We start from the raw sequence: 17,674 nt of genomic DNA on the forward strand, positions 1-17,674 counted from the left end.
GAAGCTCGGCGTAACATTATTCGCGATCGCGTGAATATCGAGAAAGGTTGACCAAAATTTTCAGGCCGAGGAAATTTTAGAGTATCGACCAATGATCTCGAGTTTGTACCAATCCTCGAGGCACTATTTATGGTGCAATGAAATTCAAGTTTTCCCGTTGTGAAATTAGTTATAAAATTTGTTGAATGATAATCAAATGTATGCTCTGGGTTTTCTCTAGATGAAATTCTGTAATTAATCCTTTGAGTACCAGTCAAAATTAATAAATTTAGAAAGCATTACTTAAACTTGACGAAGTAACTTGTCAAAGCAACGTCGCGGATATAGTAAACGGGATAGAAAATTCTAAACGCTGACTGCGAGCAACCAGGGAATATCTATAGGCGGCGAGACTCCAAGATTCCTAGGTGAGATTATAAAAACAGTTTCCTCGTGGGATTATAAATATCATACGGGGAGTTTGGGTCCTTATTAAATTGGCCCCCGATGCTCGAACGAAAGGAGCATCCATCCGAGGAACGTATTGAGCGGATGGAAAAAATCGAACAAGAAGGGAACCCGATGCGTGCATGCACGTGTATAGATACACGAGAGGTTCGGCTGGCATGGCGCCACAATGTGTCTAGGCACCTACGCGAGAAAGAGAGGAAAGGGAGGGAAGGTGGCGGAGATAGCATCGGCATCGAGGAGAGAAGACGACGGGCCATTTTATTGCTAGATAAGCAGATGAATTCGTCAGATAATTTCTGGCCCGGATGCAGATGATTTTATTAGCTAAACCGTACGAGTCACCGGAATTTTTCGGGACCAGACGATTGAGATGACACGGCCCCGGTCGAGATGTCATGGCGATAAAGGGATGCGTAGATCTCGCCCGAGTGTCTTTGCATCGCTTCGCGGGATCGATGATTTTCTTCCGCTTTTTGTAACGAATTCTTCTCCGTTTGGCTTGCGTTCCTCCCCTCTCTCTTTCGTTCGACCCGTTACATTAAAATATGCGTCTTGCAGTCCATCCGAAAGTAGAGAGGGTTCGAGGTTCATTTAAAAAATGGAACATTCGAAATTTGCAATTTTTACGAATCATTACGGCAACTGCCTGATTCCGAGGTACAAGAGAACTCGACGTAGGGTTTAATGTCCCACCCACAAACTCCATTACATATTACGTTCTCTCGCTATACGACTTCAACGCCGCGAATCAAAAAGATTCGTTACAGTGTCCAGCGCGAATCGAGATCAACGTAGGACCGTTCGCGAATTTTATTCGCATTTGTGGCTCGATGTCGGAACTCTGGACCGTCCAATCAGTCAAGTCAGCTTGGAACGGTCCGCAATCAAACTCTCGTCGTTTTACAGAAATATTCGATGGACCAAGCAGCTGGCGAGGGACCCTCGTCAGAGAACGCCGAATAAATATCGTTCCAGCGAGATAGAAGACACGAGAAATAGAGAGACGAAGGGACAAAGGGATGAAGGGGTTGGGCGGGGAGATTCCATCGTCCGGTGGCCCGACGCGAAAAGATAATTCCGTCGCCTAGGACGTCCTTTTGTCTTCGCTTTCATTTTTTCTCACTTTCGCCCGCTCGTAAAGCCAAGATTCGCATTAAAAAGCACGACACATAATTAATGCCGGATGGTCACGAAGAACCGAGAGATGATGCGCGCGGTTCGTGTCTTTCTGAAGAAACGCGTCCGCGCCTTGGACCGCACATGCGTCTACGCGTCACGCTTGCACGCATGTCGCGTGCCAGAACCTACCCCCGGCCGTCGTTCGTGCCGTGCACGTGCGACGATCTAAAAGCGCCTCGATCAAAAGAATAATTAGTCGCAAAGTGCTGAATTTTTCATTCTCGGGAATACGTCGCGAAGTCCTACTTTCCTGCGTTGAAAGATACTTCTTTTTTTCGAGGGTTTACAGCCCTTGGTCGTCTTCGTCTCAAATTAAAATAGCGATTTTTCGAAGGAGAAGCTACACTCTCGAGTGCAGCTCGTAGTATCGGTGGCGTCTCGAAGGTAGACGGACCTCCGCGATGATTTATAACATTGACGGAAAAGGGTGCGGAGGCGCGGGGAAGAGCAAGACCAAAAATCGAAAGAAGGAGGAGCTAGTTCGAAGTCGTTAGCCTCGTGTACACGATCGGCGACGCGACTTCCGCGGAAACGACGTAAAACGATGTAAGAGGATTAAACGGCACGGCCGATTGGCTTCCATTACCGGTCCTGTCTAGGCTGTAAATCCTCCATAAAGCTATTGATAAATCACGCGCAACATCGCACGGTCGCGCGACTCGCCTTAACGATCCGGCTACGCTTCGGTTACGAAAACGCCAACAAAAGAACGGCTTTTTACCACGTTTGAATGGAAACTGGACTTCGGGCGCGGTCTTAACGGGAAACCAGGATGCGTCTAAACGCGTCAAGAGATATTTACAAGGTTAAGGGCCGGCTGGATTAATCGGGAAGTGCGGATCGAACGACCACGATGACGGCTTTAATCGATTAACGAACGCCTCTGCTTGCTGGCTTCATTAATTTACCACTCGCGGTGTTGTGCATCAGCGTCTTTAATTTTCTTTCGTTTTTTTTCCACTTTTTTTTCTCATCGTGTTTTTAATATCGATCGATCGGCTATTACCGGTTCCACAGCGGTTGTTAATCCTTCGCGAGGCGATTGATAAATCACAGCGAACATTGTAGGTTCGCGCGACTCGGCCACGCTGGACAGGGAGCCCGGATTAAAAAGCGCTGGATTTTTCGCCCAAGCGGCGATAAATCGTCGCGAGGACCGCTGTTGAAGAATCGTGCTCGGACCGCGAATAAATTACCCTATTGATGGTTTCATAAATAATACAATTGCGAGGATTCGAGTATCCGCAAGGGAGATTTATCGGTGTCAAAGATACCGAGAACCTAGTACTCGCGTATTTTTAGTGTATGCACGATGTCTATTTCAGACTTCTATCGAACTATTCCAAGTAATTTCTCTGCTGCGTGTTTTTTTTTACGACAATATCATAGCGTTTGTTTCGTCTTTGAAGCAGCGAATCTTTTATTTTCGATGCGATCGATTTTTTGGGCGCAGCAAGATCACGCGACTGTTGGCGAATGGAGAAGAACCTTTTACAAGATCCATTTTGACCGATGTGAAGGTTCCAATGTCTCGGTCCCGCTTCACGATCGAACTCCAAGACAGTTCTCACCGTATAGCGTGTTCGAGTAGACCCCGTATAAATCTGTCCGAGCATGAGTTGTACGGGTTGCAACCTCATCGAGTACGCTTTTGTCGCTTTTTTTTCCTACGCTTCCCTGGTTCCTCGCCACCTATCCACCCTTCCCAGTTCGCTGAGGCTGTGTCGATGTCGTTCATGAAAAATTAATTCGAATTTTCGTGTCTTAATCTTGGCTCGCACGACGTACCAAACTATCTCATTTATCTTACTGTTTCGATATCGAAAATATTGTTGCGCGTATGCCTCCATACTCACAGTCGCAAGAGAAATTGATTAGAAATGCAGTAACAGAGAAACCGATCGAAAGGTGAGAAAATTGTGCACATTTTTTCCATAACAAAGTTTTTGGATAAATAAAAATTTTAATCCCACGAGCTTCTACCACGTGTTAGACTCATGGTCAGATATTTAGGCCAAATGTAAACATCACATTTTAGTCGCAGTCTGTTGGAGCTTAAATCGTAGCTTAAGGAGTAAATTGATTAAAATGACGTCTACGAAGTATTATAAAATACTATTGCATCCATCGTTATTCGCCTAAATTACACACGAACGCATCGATCGCTGGTATCCGCGTCGATTACTCGGCCGGTCCCGACGATAAATAAAGCATCTCGAAGACGATCGGAACGACCGGTGTTAAGGGGTTAAGGGCTGCTCCCGCGAAGTGAAACTGTGTCGTGTGTTCCGAAGCCGGATCGGCGTGCTCCGTTCAATGAATAATACCATGGTGTCTGTGGCCGTGTGCTCGCGATGCCCACACGTACCACGCTCTCTTGCACCGAAGGAAAGCGTAACGATGGTGTGTGTGTGCGCCGGTATGATCTACGGGGGTTATTACAACGGCAGCAAGCCACGACGCCGAGTGCTTACCGAGAATACAGAGCCTCTCTACTCTTTGGCCTCTGCCACGATATAACATCCGCGCCCCCACCGTTCTACCAGAAATCGCCCGAGTAAATACAATTCGCTCGAGTGCTGGATTCCCGATCACCAGCCACGTATGTGTTTCTTCGCTGACGCTCCAGTTCTGGAATTAGGATAACCGGAGATCGAATGGATCGGTGCGAAGATGGAGTCTTACTGCTCGCGCCTTACTCGCTTCTTTAGCGTAATTATGTTATGAGTGATCCGACACCATTGTTTCTCTTCAATCGCTTTGACGATAAAATTCGAAGTAACACATTCGTGACCGCTGAGGTGTTAACATTGACGAATGGTCAACGTTTTACTCTACAGATTTGTATCTCTCTATCTGGTCTCATATTGGAAAAAAGCAAGTGTTCTAGTCACTTTAATCCCATAGCTTTGCTTAGTCGTTAACCGTGCGACAATTATTGCGGCACACAGATATGGAGGCTTCGTTGTGACGTACATTACGACAATGTACATCCATCGAGGATGATCTCATATCGACAAATGGCGTGAAACTAGCGAGAGGCGAGAATGAAACTTCATGGTACCGAATGACCTGGCAGCGGCTCGAATATTGCGTTGGTCCTTACCAATAACCGGAATTGCACCGACCCGCTGTGAGTAGTTTTCGTTATTCGAGCGTGAAGTATTATCACGAAGGAGGATAAATGGAGGTAGGCCGTGTGGAAGAGGAATAAAAGAGGAGGACCAGACGAACATTTACCCGTCTGCTCCGATCCGACGAACGGGAGAAACAGAGGCAGAGGGTGAAGGAGAGAGACAGAAACGAGAGTCGAATGAGAATGAGAGCCGGAAAGTGCAATTTGTAGTCGCTCTCATTTGTCACTGTATCCCCCTCCGCCCCCTTTCGCCCTCGCTATCCCCACTTTTCATCGTTCCCTCTTTCTCTGTCCATTTTTTCCCCCTCGACGCGTCCTCTTCCTCCGCGAGTCCTCTTTCTGCCTTCCACTTGTATGTACGCGTTCGCGTACAGGTACTCCCACTTCCTCTTCCCTCTCTGTTCGTCGTTTTTCGCCGCTGCCAACGTTTCTCGTATCGTTTCTCTTCGCTTCGACCTCGTCTTGCATCCACGCGGGAGAATCTTGCGAGATAATAAGCTGATAAGGGATTTATAAATCCGCTCTATGCAAAATACATGCGCATCTGTCAGCCTGTTGGAACGATCTCTCTGATTAGCTTCGGTGTACATGTATCCGTGTTGCGATCTTCTTTTTTATTTTCGACCGAGATGCGTGTAATAAGACGAATTCTCTTCCAGACATTTGCGTCCATAGACAATCGTTCCTTTGAGAATCGCCTGTACGTACGTAAGATCGAAAAGATTTCTTTCGCATACCTGAGCTGTAGGATGCACTTGCGTATTCTCTAAAGGACTTTGTGATATTTTCTTAAGAAAAAACACAGGCACGATTTTCAAAGGCAATTTTAACAATTCACGAGAAACAACCGAGTACCTTATATCGATGCACAATCGAGTCGAACTGAAAATTAGTGGCATAATAGGCAGATTATCGTGAAACGAGTTCCCGTTAGAAAAAAAATATTCAGGTAGAATCGATAATAGTACGCGGATCTCACCCGAAACTGTCTCCGCGCAAGAGGGTAATGTCGAACGTTTGCCACGATCACGGCGATTGTAATGACTTCATAAAAAGCGACGGTTTCTCGGAACGTCCTCGGTTCTCGAGAGGGTCGCGGTCCTTTCGAGCTATTAAGGTCCTAAGACCAGCGACTAGGTGGAACAGTCGAAAGGCGTATTCCGGTATATTAACACGTAACACATCAAAAACACGTCGCACGGGCACACCTGCGCCACACTCTTGTCCGGGCACACATGCTTATACAGTTATTTATGTCCTGTAAAGGCACTGTTTTCGACTCACGGACTCCGGTGGAAACCGAAACGCCCGTCTCATTCACGTGGCCCGGTTATAAACGTCCGCGTAAATTCGAGGCTGGTTAGAGATCGTAAAATAGCTGGATATGGCCGATATGGCCCAGTGGCTTGCCACAGAAAATCATAAAGTCCGCCTCGCGCCGCACTCGTCCCGAGAAAAATGAAGGAGCGAATCCGAGGCTGTTACGCGGATTGTTTGACTACTTTCCAAACTGGCTCGACCGTCGCTACCTTCGCCAGACAGTTTTACGATATCGAGGAACAGTTCTCTTGTCATTGACTAGTAAATTTGATACAACGTATGCGTCGATAATATGGAAAATAAAATTCTATTTGAATACATGTATTGAAAAATTATAGAAATATTTTCGTGAATTTTAACCCTTTGCACTCCTGAAGCCACCTGTACTGCTCGTGCACTTGAAAGGGTTCTACTCTTACGGCCAGTGTCGCTCCCCACGATTTATCATTAAGTTTTGATACGCGATGGATGCTTTTAACCGATAGGTCTTGTACATATTTCAGAATAAAAATGTTGCTGTACATTGCAATGGACACTGGGTCTTGGGATATTAATTAGCTCTTCGACGTTTAGTTCAGGTCGTTTTCGATACAAAAATGAAGACGTCGGATGAACTAAAGGTCCGAGTGGGGTTGTTAAAAATTCGCAGGACGAAGAACGGAACGGTAGTGAGGCAGAAAATAGGCCAATCCCCGACACGTCCCGGTTTTTGTCGTGACAAGAAAAGGAGCAACGGGCCGCAGATATCTCGATTAGATTTACCGAGGCAACAGTGGTCGAAGGTGGTCCGAGCTGACGTACCAATGTGTGCCTGCCACAACAGCCACGTCTGCTCTTATTATTATAAATTATTTATTTGCATTTCCAAATGATCCTTGAAGAATCACGGTATTATGCTAATGCGGAGATTAACATATAGGGAGGGCCCGGCGCGATATTTCAACTCGCCTCACCATTTAGACTGTGGGAGTCTAGCCACGCGGTGTTTGATCTCCGCACGACTCGAAAGAAAGGCGCGGGCCAGGGATATTTTATCATTTCTCCTCGTACAAAAAGATTCGTACGGGCCTGCCAAGGGAATTCCTGCGCGACCCTAGCCGAGAGAACAATGCTTTCCTCGCTGGGATTCCTTCGGCAGCCGATCGGACTCGACGCGGACAAGCACGGCTTTCGAGTTTGCGTAAGAAGTAATTAGAGTCTCGCGCATCGAAATACACGAGCACCTATGCGTTGCGATATTTGATCTATTCGCGGTATTTGCTTCAAATTTACTCAGCGGATACTAGAGAGATGCTTCGGTTACGTCTGATCCTAGTTTCCCTTACCTACGATTGCCTTCAAGAATTTCAGGTCAAGGGTCGCGCTCTGTTTTGTTCGAGCCTCTCTTTCGAGCTGTTGTATGTCAAGGGGCGAACACTGTAATCTTTCGCTAATATATTGCGGCACGGCCGGTGGGCAGTACCTAATTTTCGCGTAGCGGTCGCGCGGACTGTCGGGGCCCGACCGGGTCGGGCGTTCTTAAACGACTTAACCAAACGTAATTAACGTTGGCCTATCATTATGTGGTAGCGGGACCACACCCTCGTCACATTATATGTTTATAAATCAGGCCGGCGAATGGCGAATAAAAAACACGACGAAAATCGAGTGTCGAGGGGCGCCTGGCAAGTGGTTCCTTCCCTTCCCGTTCGGACGCGGCGATGTCCTGGGCTCGTTCGTGGCGAGCAGGTAAAGGAATTCTTATGCTAATGATTTTATGATCGTGGAAATGAATGCTCGTCATATTTTTTTAATCGCCTGGGTTTCCACGTAGCCGCGAGCCACGGCGTGCGGCCAGCCAGAAACCGAGACTCGGGAACCGTTCTTGTCTCCCGACTGCCTACTTTATGCTCACTCGTTTTTTATCCCCGTTGTTACAGTCTTACGGGCCGGCGTGCCCGTCTTATACGTACTCTCATAATCGTAAAGTAACCCCGAAAGGACAAACTTTCAGCGTTTCGGGACATTTCACGAAACAACCGGCGCTTAAACTCCGTAATTGAATATCGGCCGCGTTTCAACGACACGCGTAATTAATACGGTCTCCTCGTGGCGGTGCCGCGTTCGACGGGTGGCGTCGACGGAACGACGCAGGTGAGATCACGTTTGTCGTTAAAAATTAACCGCGGAACCACCGCCCCACCCCCTCCGCCCTGTCCCTCTACCCCGCCGGTGGATCCGAACGGCTGCGTTTACGAGAAAGTAACCGCGCGTCAAGTAGCGTGTAATTAATAGTAGTCTAGATCGCGTACCGCGAACATGGAAGTAACCGTGCACGGTTGTGCAACAGATTCATTTTCATATCAGTCGCATCTTGGCTCTACGCCCTCCCGCATCGGCACGCTTTAACGTTAGAGAAGGTGGTAATATGGAATTCGCTTTTTTGTTTGATAAAATTCTTGACCGTTGTACTCGCTAGGATAAATGTTTACATTAGTTGCCAACCCGATATTTATTTTCTCGCTCAAAAGGCTTTAGATAATAAAATCGGCGGCCTTTCCTGTAACGATTATACGTACCCGGTTAACCAGGATACTTAAAATTTTCGAGTAAACTCTTGACCCGCATTTTCTGGGGTAATACTTTTTCTTTCACGCACCGACTAACCGAGGCGCGTAAGCTACACGTGTTACCGTAACGCAAGCAAGTCGGAGAGGCGGGTGTTCGCGCGCAATTAACGGCGGGGGATGCTAATTTTGACCCATATAAGCGTGTAAAAACGTTCTACGAGCATGTGCAATACGATCGTCCTAAAAGCGTTTACGATCCTGACCTGTCGAGCCGCGCCGAGACCGTGGCCACCTGCTCAAGGATTTCGTTCTGTTATCGCGGCTATATCCGTTACGTCGGTACACCGACGCGGAAACGAAATCCGGAATAGTGATACGTGTTTTTAGAGATACATAAAAAAGCAACCGAAGTAGCGCCAGTTTTCGGGAGGAAGTCGTATTTTAAGCGCCTCGCGAGTGCTATCGTTTCGACGGGTTCTGTTTATCCGCGATTCCATCTGCGATGATGAACAGACAGCTCTCTCGTACCCTTCTTTCGCAATCAAAATATTCAACGAAAGCGAAATCGGTATCGACGGTATCGTGGCTTTCGACGCGAACTGGCTGGATTTTAGAAATCGTTCTCTCCAGGTAACAGGGACACGAGCAACGATAACGAGTTAAGGATGATTGTATTGAATTTTCTCGTCGAAAGCGAATCACGTACTTGATCATTGTCGCGAAGGCTAACAAATTACACCTATTTCTGCATCCACGTCCGATCGAAAAGAAAGTTCCGACCGCCGGCAACAAGACTCGACGATGATCGATTCAAATCGGCTACAGGCTCGCGGTATCTCGGAAACATTTCAGTCGACATTTATTACTCCGTGATTCTACTATTACCGCTGGCTAGTAGACCACAATAGAGTTTCGAGGATTGCGTTGTACGGGCTTCGTTAAGAGGAGGAAAACAGCGAAGGTGCACCTTGAGCAATGCACCGCGCGAAACAGGGACACGGTAGTATCCATCAAGATGTCGGAGTTGGATCCAGATATGTATGCGTGTATGTGGGTGGCTGGACTCAGCTGTTGGTACACCTGCCCGTCGTGCGGCAGTGTGAGAGTCGCTGGTTGCGCGAGCACCTTTGTACGCGCTGTCCACGTCGAGTGTGCATTTACATACGCGGTTCGCGCGAACACAATGTAATTGTTACCTCATAATGCGTGTTCCTCACCGCGTCCTGGTGCATCGCGTTCTCTCTGACGACTCACTCGGCGCAACGAACTCGACGAATTTCTCCTAATTCCGAAAGGGAGCGGGAAAAGTTAACGCTTCGCGCTTCGAAGAGAAGGAATTCCAGTTGAATATCCTTCGTTGGGATTTTCCTGTACGCAGAGAAAATATGATATCGAGGAACCCAGCAGGCAAATAGGAACCCCGTAATAAGGGTAGTGTTGTCAAATACAAGTGCGATACAAAATGTCGAAATGTACGAGGAACGGAACTATGGCGGACGCGAGGTTGAAGAGGACGTCCGATTGGGCGGAACGGCGAAGCAAGGTACATTTCTTTAGGATCGAGGAAAAAACGAAGGAGACGAGGATCGCCCCCGGGATGAAACAATCTAATCGCGGACGCCATTTTGTTTCTGCCTACCGGAGCAGTAGTTGATATATGATCCCATTGGCTACCAAGCTGTTTGGTTCCCAGCTCTGTACCGGACAGCAGGCTCGACCTCAACCTTATGGTGGTTGCTATATAGCCATAAGCCGGACGCTCTTCGGTTGCCCTGGCAATTAAAATTCTTTTCCTCCCGCCATGGTTGCTTCTGCGTCTTCTTCTTCTTCTACACCGTGGTCCTCTTTCTCCACGGTTGGTCTACCCACAGCTTCTCCGTTTCTTTCTTCGTCTTCTTCGTGCCTTCCCTTCGCGGTTCCTCCGGTTCGTCTGTCTTTCATCCTCCGGCTCCTCTCCGTCATCGTACTCCTTTTCGTTCTCATCATCTCTCGGTGCGCGGAAGATACGCGTAGCAATTAAAACTGCCCGCTCGCTTCGGACGTTTACACGATCCTTAACTGCTGGTAGCGCAGGGGTTAAGGGAACTGACGTGCTCAGCTTAAGTAGCCGGTCAAGGGAAACGGGTAATTATACGAAACGTCGGCGTTTCCGAGCCACTCGGGCCGCGCTATCGTCGAACAGCGGCGAAGCACCTCGACGATTACGCTCGGCTTCGTTAACGATTCGCCGCGATGTCACGGCTTGTGGGGAATATGCGCGATAAATCGGATTAAGGTAACGGCGTCGTTACGCCGCGTTAAAATCCTGTAACTACGCCCGGAGATATTTACCGGTCGATGGTCGACTTTTCTTCGTCGGCCACCAGCGTGCGCGGCGAACAATCGCGGCAACCAATGTTTTCCTCGGCCATCCTTTTAATTAACGCTATGGTTCATAAAATTGAACGTTTACGACTTCGCGAATTAAAACGGGCTTCGAGAATGACGAGTGATAGAGCGTACGATGGAGCGTCGATTATCGGAACTAATAGGTGAATGAATGCTTGGTCTCCATTCATTCCATGGCTGGACAATGTTGATACTATGCATTTAGTGAGTGATAAAATACACGGTGAAAGGAATATAGTAGGCAAATTAGTCGTTCTTGGATGTAGCTGAGATGTAGCTCTAAAGAGGACTACTTTTGCTTGTCAATAGAGATTGCGAAACGCACAACGCAAGCGACATAGTAGAAGACAATGCGTCGAGGAAGGAAGGAACAAGAGAAAAAAAAAGGAACGAGCCGCGAGGGGGGACGGGACAATTTGTCAAGGCAGGTAAAGTGCTATCTGTCTCTCGCTATGACCGGAGAATGCGGGGAACGATTGCCGTGGTATTTTATTCGTTTGTAATCGGCCGCGTATCAGCACGACGAAGCATTCCTGGAATGCAGAGTCCACGTGGAAGCGAAGGTACGGCAATTAGTCCCTAGCTGTCACGTTGCTACGGCCTTGCCGAAAACTTCCACCTGCTTCGAACGACTTTGCGATCCTCGATAAAAGAGAAACAGACAGCACGTCATAGTTATCCATTTGCAGTATTAAGACTTCCTGCCACGAAAACGATGGGCTCCTTCCAACATTCGACGAATCTTTAAAGATTCACGTCTTATCAGATGTTTAACTTTGCGGCAAAATATAGACCATCCACGTAACGTTTCTCATCGAAACACGACTATAGTGGAACGTGGTCGAGGTACGACTGCGATGGAAAGAACAGAGGCCTGAGGTCAGTTCGTCGAGGTTCACCTGCTCTTACATCGAATGCGTACCAGTTTCGGTGCCGATTGATCCGCGATAAACGCCAACAGCTTGTCGAGTCCCGATGAAAATAAATCGAGTTCGATCCTGTCTCGAAATCACCGATTTTTGGTTGTTTACTTCGAACCGACGAAACTTTTCGAGAGTTTACGACGGTCGTGTCACGTAGCTCATGCATCCAACTCGCGGACAGCGGGGATAATCGAAGCGTTGAGACTCGAGAGCGTTCAGACCGCATCGATACACCTTTGAGGCAATTATAAATGAACGCTTCAATTAGCGGCGCAACGAGTTCCGTTTATTATCAATTAGTAACGTGCACGGAATTTGTTGGTTCATCGATAGCCCGTAATTGGTGTAAACCAAACGAGGTACACGCTTAACGGCCAGCTTTACATCAACGTTCGCGACGAGCACGCTCGTGTGTGAACAAGTTCCCAAAAGGTGGGGGAACTTTCTACGTCTTCGATTCGACGCGATCCATAAATTCGTTTCTCGCTCGATTTCACGCACGCGTAACGAGCGGCGTCCGTGATTCTCGCGGTAACATTTGACTCGACCGATCATTTTTCACCGTCCAACGGAAAGTGAAAGGACCCTAACGCGGTTTTGTCCTCGGCTGAAACATTGTTGAGTCGTGTACATAGTGTCCTGGTAAAATTAGCTGAAAATCAGGCGAGACAAATACGATTTGCATCTATTCTACGAGATTTACGGTACAGGTTTTCGGAATCACCGAAGCCTGCGATTGCGACACAAGAAATCCACGAGAAACCCCTAGGATTCCTAACGAGATCAGATTCTTCGGCTGGTACCCACCGAATTTCTCAGTCCTCGACCGTTCTCGCAACCACCGGTCGCCTATGAGATCATTATCATCGTATTACCATAAGCCCGGCCCGAGTCGGCGTATCGTAGGCTATCGTACGACACGCGAGCAACCGGACAAAGAGGAGTTACTAATTTCGAGCGAGTCTATATTTGGGCTCTCGCGTGTGCGCTTCACCTCTGGCTTCGGATCTTTTTGCTCTTTCTTTTAATATCGTCGCCGGGGCCCCAGACTCCATAATATGCGAGGTCCGTATATGCGAGGCTGGGGGCCCCGGTGCTTGTCGGCCGGGTATAGGATATAGGTACCGGCCTTAACCGTCGCTACGGTCGCTAAAGCTAAGCGTGTATGCATGTTCGGTGCATAAATAAGGAGCACGGCTCGGGAGGCATTAAATCACATGCGGGAATCGCATGTGTGCGCGCGGGCGCGCACGCGCGATGGAAAGAGCGTAAGGAGCGGGAAAGAAAGCCGCAGAAAGAACGGGGAAAGGCTGAACGAGGAGCGAAAAATCGGCAACGACGATGGACCGGTGGAAAACGAAGGTAGCGAGAAGGAAAGAGCGTCGGCGGAGGTGTATCGGGACAGGGAAACGATGGGAAGCGAGAGGAAGCGAGCGAGAGAAGCAGGTGGTTGAAGCACGAATCCGGGGGCCACTTCTCGGGCTTGCGGCGTTACGTTCGCGGTTGCGTTCGCGTTTGCATCGGCCACGCACCCCCGTCGAGCCAATATGCCCCTCGCATCAACGGTTACCCACCTTCTTGAGTAGTCTCGCGATTATGCTCCGTACATGGGTAAACATATATCGGGGAAGGTATGCCGCAGATACCTGCTTTGCGGATCAACAACAACCACATCTATTCTGGGCACTGCAATTAAGTCGTCGAGCATTAAAGTCTCCACGCGCAGCAACACCAACCATTTTTTAAGATAACGTCTTAGACCTTCTAGTCTCTTGTTCCTGGACAACGTTAAACGCGATAGGTTGGTAAACTGATAACTGCTGGTACCAAGTATCGATAGCTTGTAGACCAGGGAAACCTTCCCTTGAAGTACAGGATGTGGACGATACGAAAGAAGATATCTCGGAGACAGTAATTGCTACGTTAAATTCGGCGATGTTGATGAAGAAAAATGAAAAGAACAAGGTTGCAATTCGAATCAGCAGGGTATCGTTGCTTGAACGGAAAAAATAAACCGAGGACAGGCGCTTCGGTCGTGACCCGCTTCCAGGGCTAGGAACAAAACACCCAGGCAGAATTTCGATTCGGTAACGAGGCAGCGCGTAAAGTGGAAGAAAAGGAACGAGCCAGAGAGGCAGTACGGCTCGTATCCAAAAACGCCTCGCACAATCTATCACGCGCAAAGAGCGCAGCAAGAAGTGAGGTTAGGAATGTTAATGTGGACAGCGGGAGCAGGCAGCCAGTGCGCATGCGCCACCCCCCGCAGAGCCAATCACCGCCCGAGAAATGGTAGCTGCGCCCGGAGTCAGCTCGTCGGGCACCATAACCTCGGGAAGATGGAAGAATCTTGGGGTGGAAGTTGGTCTTCTCCCTTTTCCTACTGTTCCTTCGTCTTCTTACCTCCGCCACGGTTACTTCTCTTTTTCTGTCTAGATCGTTTCGTCTTGGAAGACAAAGACATCGGACAGCGCAACTCGGAGAGATCCGAAGAAAATTATTAAGACGGAGGGAACATTTCGTTTCTTCTACCGCTTTCTTCTCGGATACCGATGCTCTTCGGTATCTTCGTAGACGAAGGACATCAAAGACTGCAACTTCGAGAAGTTCGAAGAAATATATATTGCGACGCGGAACATTTGTCTTCTCTCCTCCGCGACTCTGGTTTTCTCACCCTTCGCCATCGTCTTCGGCGACTCTTAACTTCCAACGAAGACACGAGCAAAGAAGCTCCGTGGGAGGACGGAGGAGAAGGAGAAACAGAGACGAAAGAAAGTCGTGAGGGTCGGGTAAAGAGCGTCTGGGCACCCCGAGAAGGAGGAACTGGCTGATTGCGTCCGAGCTGCGTAAATCTTGTTGATGGAAATTGTCCGCGGACCTTCAGTTTGTTCGGCGATTACATCCTGCGGAGAACGCGTTCGCCGGTAGCAGTGGCCTTTCTTTCTCTCCTTCGTCCCCTCTACTATCTCTGTCCAAGAATCTTCTTTCTTCGCGAACGCCGAGATTAATGAGCATACCGCTCGGTACTTTTAATTCCAAAGAGCGAGTGCAAATAAGTACCGCCATTCGTCTTGCCCGCCAATTACCACTAAGCAGTTCTTTCTCTGTTCGCCGGACGATCTCCTTCTTCGTCTGTCTCTTCTTCTGGACAGTTTCGCGTAGCCAGTAGATGCTGTATTTAGTCGTGCTACGGAACAACTAACCGCTAGACACGTGGGCTCGATTGATCCTCAAGGTGGCTGATGGATTTGCCCGGTCTTCGGTAAGCGGTGGCGCGTAATGAAGTTGCCCGTTTGCATCGGTTCTCTCGACAGAAATACCTCCTCCCGATTTTTCCGATTTCATCTGAACGCGGTAACGGTAAGACGCTAGGACGCGGTTGAAAAGTTGACGATAATGTAGAGATTTCTTTAAAGTTTGCGACCCGGTGTTGAATCTTCTCTCAAACAAGCCGGATTCGCCATCCTTCCCAAGCTTACGACCCCGAATATCCAATTAACTTCCAAAACTCAAGTTCCGTCTCTTCGCTATCCCTTTAAAGCAGCAGCACATGGACTCGAACGATAATCTTCGGATACCTACGACCCGCGATACCTTCCGACTGGTTAGAATCACCGAAATGCTTAACTGTCCGATATAAAAGTATCCGTACGCAGTTTCAGTCAACGATAATGGTCGGTGATGCACGCCAATCATCTCCGAGCACTCGACGAACAAATAACACGTTCCACCCACGTACGGGCTCGAACTGTCTAAAACTGAACGTGCGCGCGGGTCGTTCGTATGGACCGGAGATCCCAAATTAGAGGAATGTCTGATTTACATCTCGAGATATCTCGGATGAAGCTATAAATAATTTCGGTGGTGGAATGTTAATGTGGCTCTAGGCCTCGAACGAACGAATGGTCCACGGACCCCCCGCCAAACGTAGACGTCCAGTCGACCTTTAAAGAGATACTACCATGGCTCTCCGTCTTTCCACGAGGATGAATGTTTAAACGACGCGCGTTTCCTGCGTCGATTCGCTCGATATTATCGGACCTGACTTACTATTTCTTCGCGAATCGCCCCGTCAACTTCTACAGGTTAAAATTGATCTAAAGTTGGTTGATTTTTATTCACGACGAAAATGGTCGATCAAAATTGCTCTATCGAAAGAACTATTTCTATCCTTATCGAAGTCACGTCGCCTCTGCTCGCGAAGATTCTCATTCCCATTGCTCAAAGTAACGGATCGCGTACTCCTACGATAGGTAAAGACAGTACGAGATATATACCTATCGACTGAGACAGGAGCAGAGGAATCGAGACGGGGGTGGTTGAAGGGGGTCAGAGGGAGGGTCGAGCTGTCAGAGGCAGAGGCGTTCGGGGATGGCCCCCATCCTCGTCCTCATTCTCGTCGTCTGTAATCGTGGGGGCGGCGACGTAGTCCTGTCTCCGACAGGATCACATCGCCACCGAACTGCTACTGTACCTACACGTACGTATAACAATGTACGCTTACTCTGTCCTGCCCTGCCCTATCCTGCTTGCCAGCCAAGCAACGCGAACTGCCAATCTCGTTCGCCTGACGCAAAATCAAGTCAGAAATTGTCCCATTGTATAACGTGCAACATCCCGCGCTCTTTACTCGGGAGATTTCAAGATACAGCTCGTAGGAAACGGTCGATTCGTCAACGAAACGTCTCTCGCATCTAGGAACATGAAAAAGTACGGTGGTCCGAGAATGCGTACACGGAAGTTCGAAATTGAAACGAATTGGGTGAAAATCTTATTCATCTACGCGAGTATCGGTCAAGGATTCGGTCCGTTGAGCTTCTAAGCCACCGACACTTTGATTCATTGTCCGCGTATACCGCTAATTATTCTCTCCTCGATGCCGATCAACTGGAACTATTTTATGGAACGCGGGTAGGTATTCAAATTCAAATACTCCGCTCGAAGAAGGAGGAAACTAGCTTCATTCCGTATGCGGGTTTCACGCGCGATAGCACGAGGATCGATTAACCCGATGGCCGATTAATTGCGATTCTTCGTTGAGTTTCTAGTAGCAGCTTTCCCGGGGGAGAATGATACATATCTACGTTGTAATTACCGAGTGAAACAGAATACGAGGCCTATCGATCGTGACACTAGAAATATCGTCGAAAGTAACTCGATCCGGGATACGAGATAAATAATAAATCCGCCAGGCGGTGGACAGTCGGAGAAATGGCCCGTGTCCTGGTAGCTGGTAATAGATCCAGTCGATTAACCTTGGCTCTAATACATTGATACTCCGGTTACGATTCATCTATCAAACCCAGTAAATTTAGAACCTAGATACACGCTCGTAACTCATGGCTACGCGAATGGAGCTACCGCGCCATTAACACCTTTCTATGTACTATTTAACGAATCTGATAAAAACGAGCTCTGAACGCGAGGCGTGTCCTGCTCAACCTTGCAACTCGTCCTTCTAGCTCTCTACCCCTTCCTCGAATTCAAATTACATTTCTCGGAATCGGTACTCCTCGGGGTCCCCGCGGCAGGCAGGAATCGTAAGAAGGGAACTCGACTTCTGCTACTTCCTCGAATACAAATTAACTTCGATCGAGATCGATACCCTACAGGGTGTTCGCTCAGGAATCCCGGCAAAATGCTCGCGGCGATGTAAAAAGCCGCGGAAAAAGACGAGAAACGAAAGGAAACATGCACAAATCGAAGCGGAGAGTCCGTCGAGACGGTCTCTA

The 17,674-nt window shown here is 48.3% G+C and overlaps 1 long non-coding RNA gene across 1 annotated transcript in view; it reads right to left on the bottom strand.

The window, feature by feature from the left end:
- LOC128876134 (uncharacterized) overlaps positions 1 to 17,674 on the bottom strand; it is an 85,671-nt gene that overhangs the window by 46,516 nt on the left and 21,481 nt on the right. The window lies entirely within an intron of this gene.

Source organism: Hylaeus volcanicus, chromosome 5 (genome assembly GCF_026283585.1).
Source record: "Hylaeus volcanicus isolate JK05 chromosome 5, UHH_iyHylVolc1.0_haploid, whole genome shotgun sequence".
NCBI lineage: Eukaryota > Metazoa > Arthropoda > Insecta > Hymenoptera > Colletidae > Hylaeus > Hylaeus volcanicus.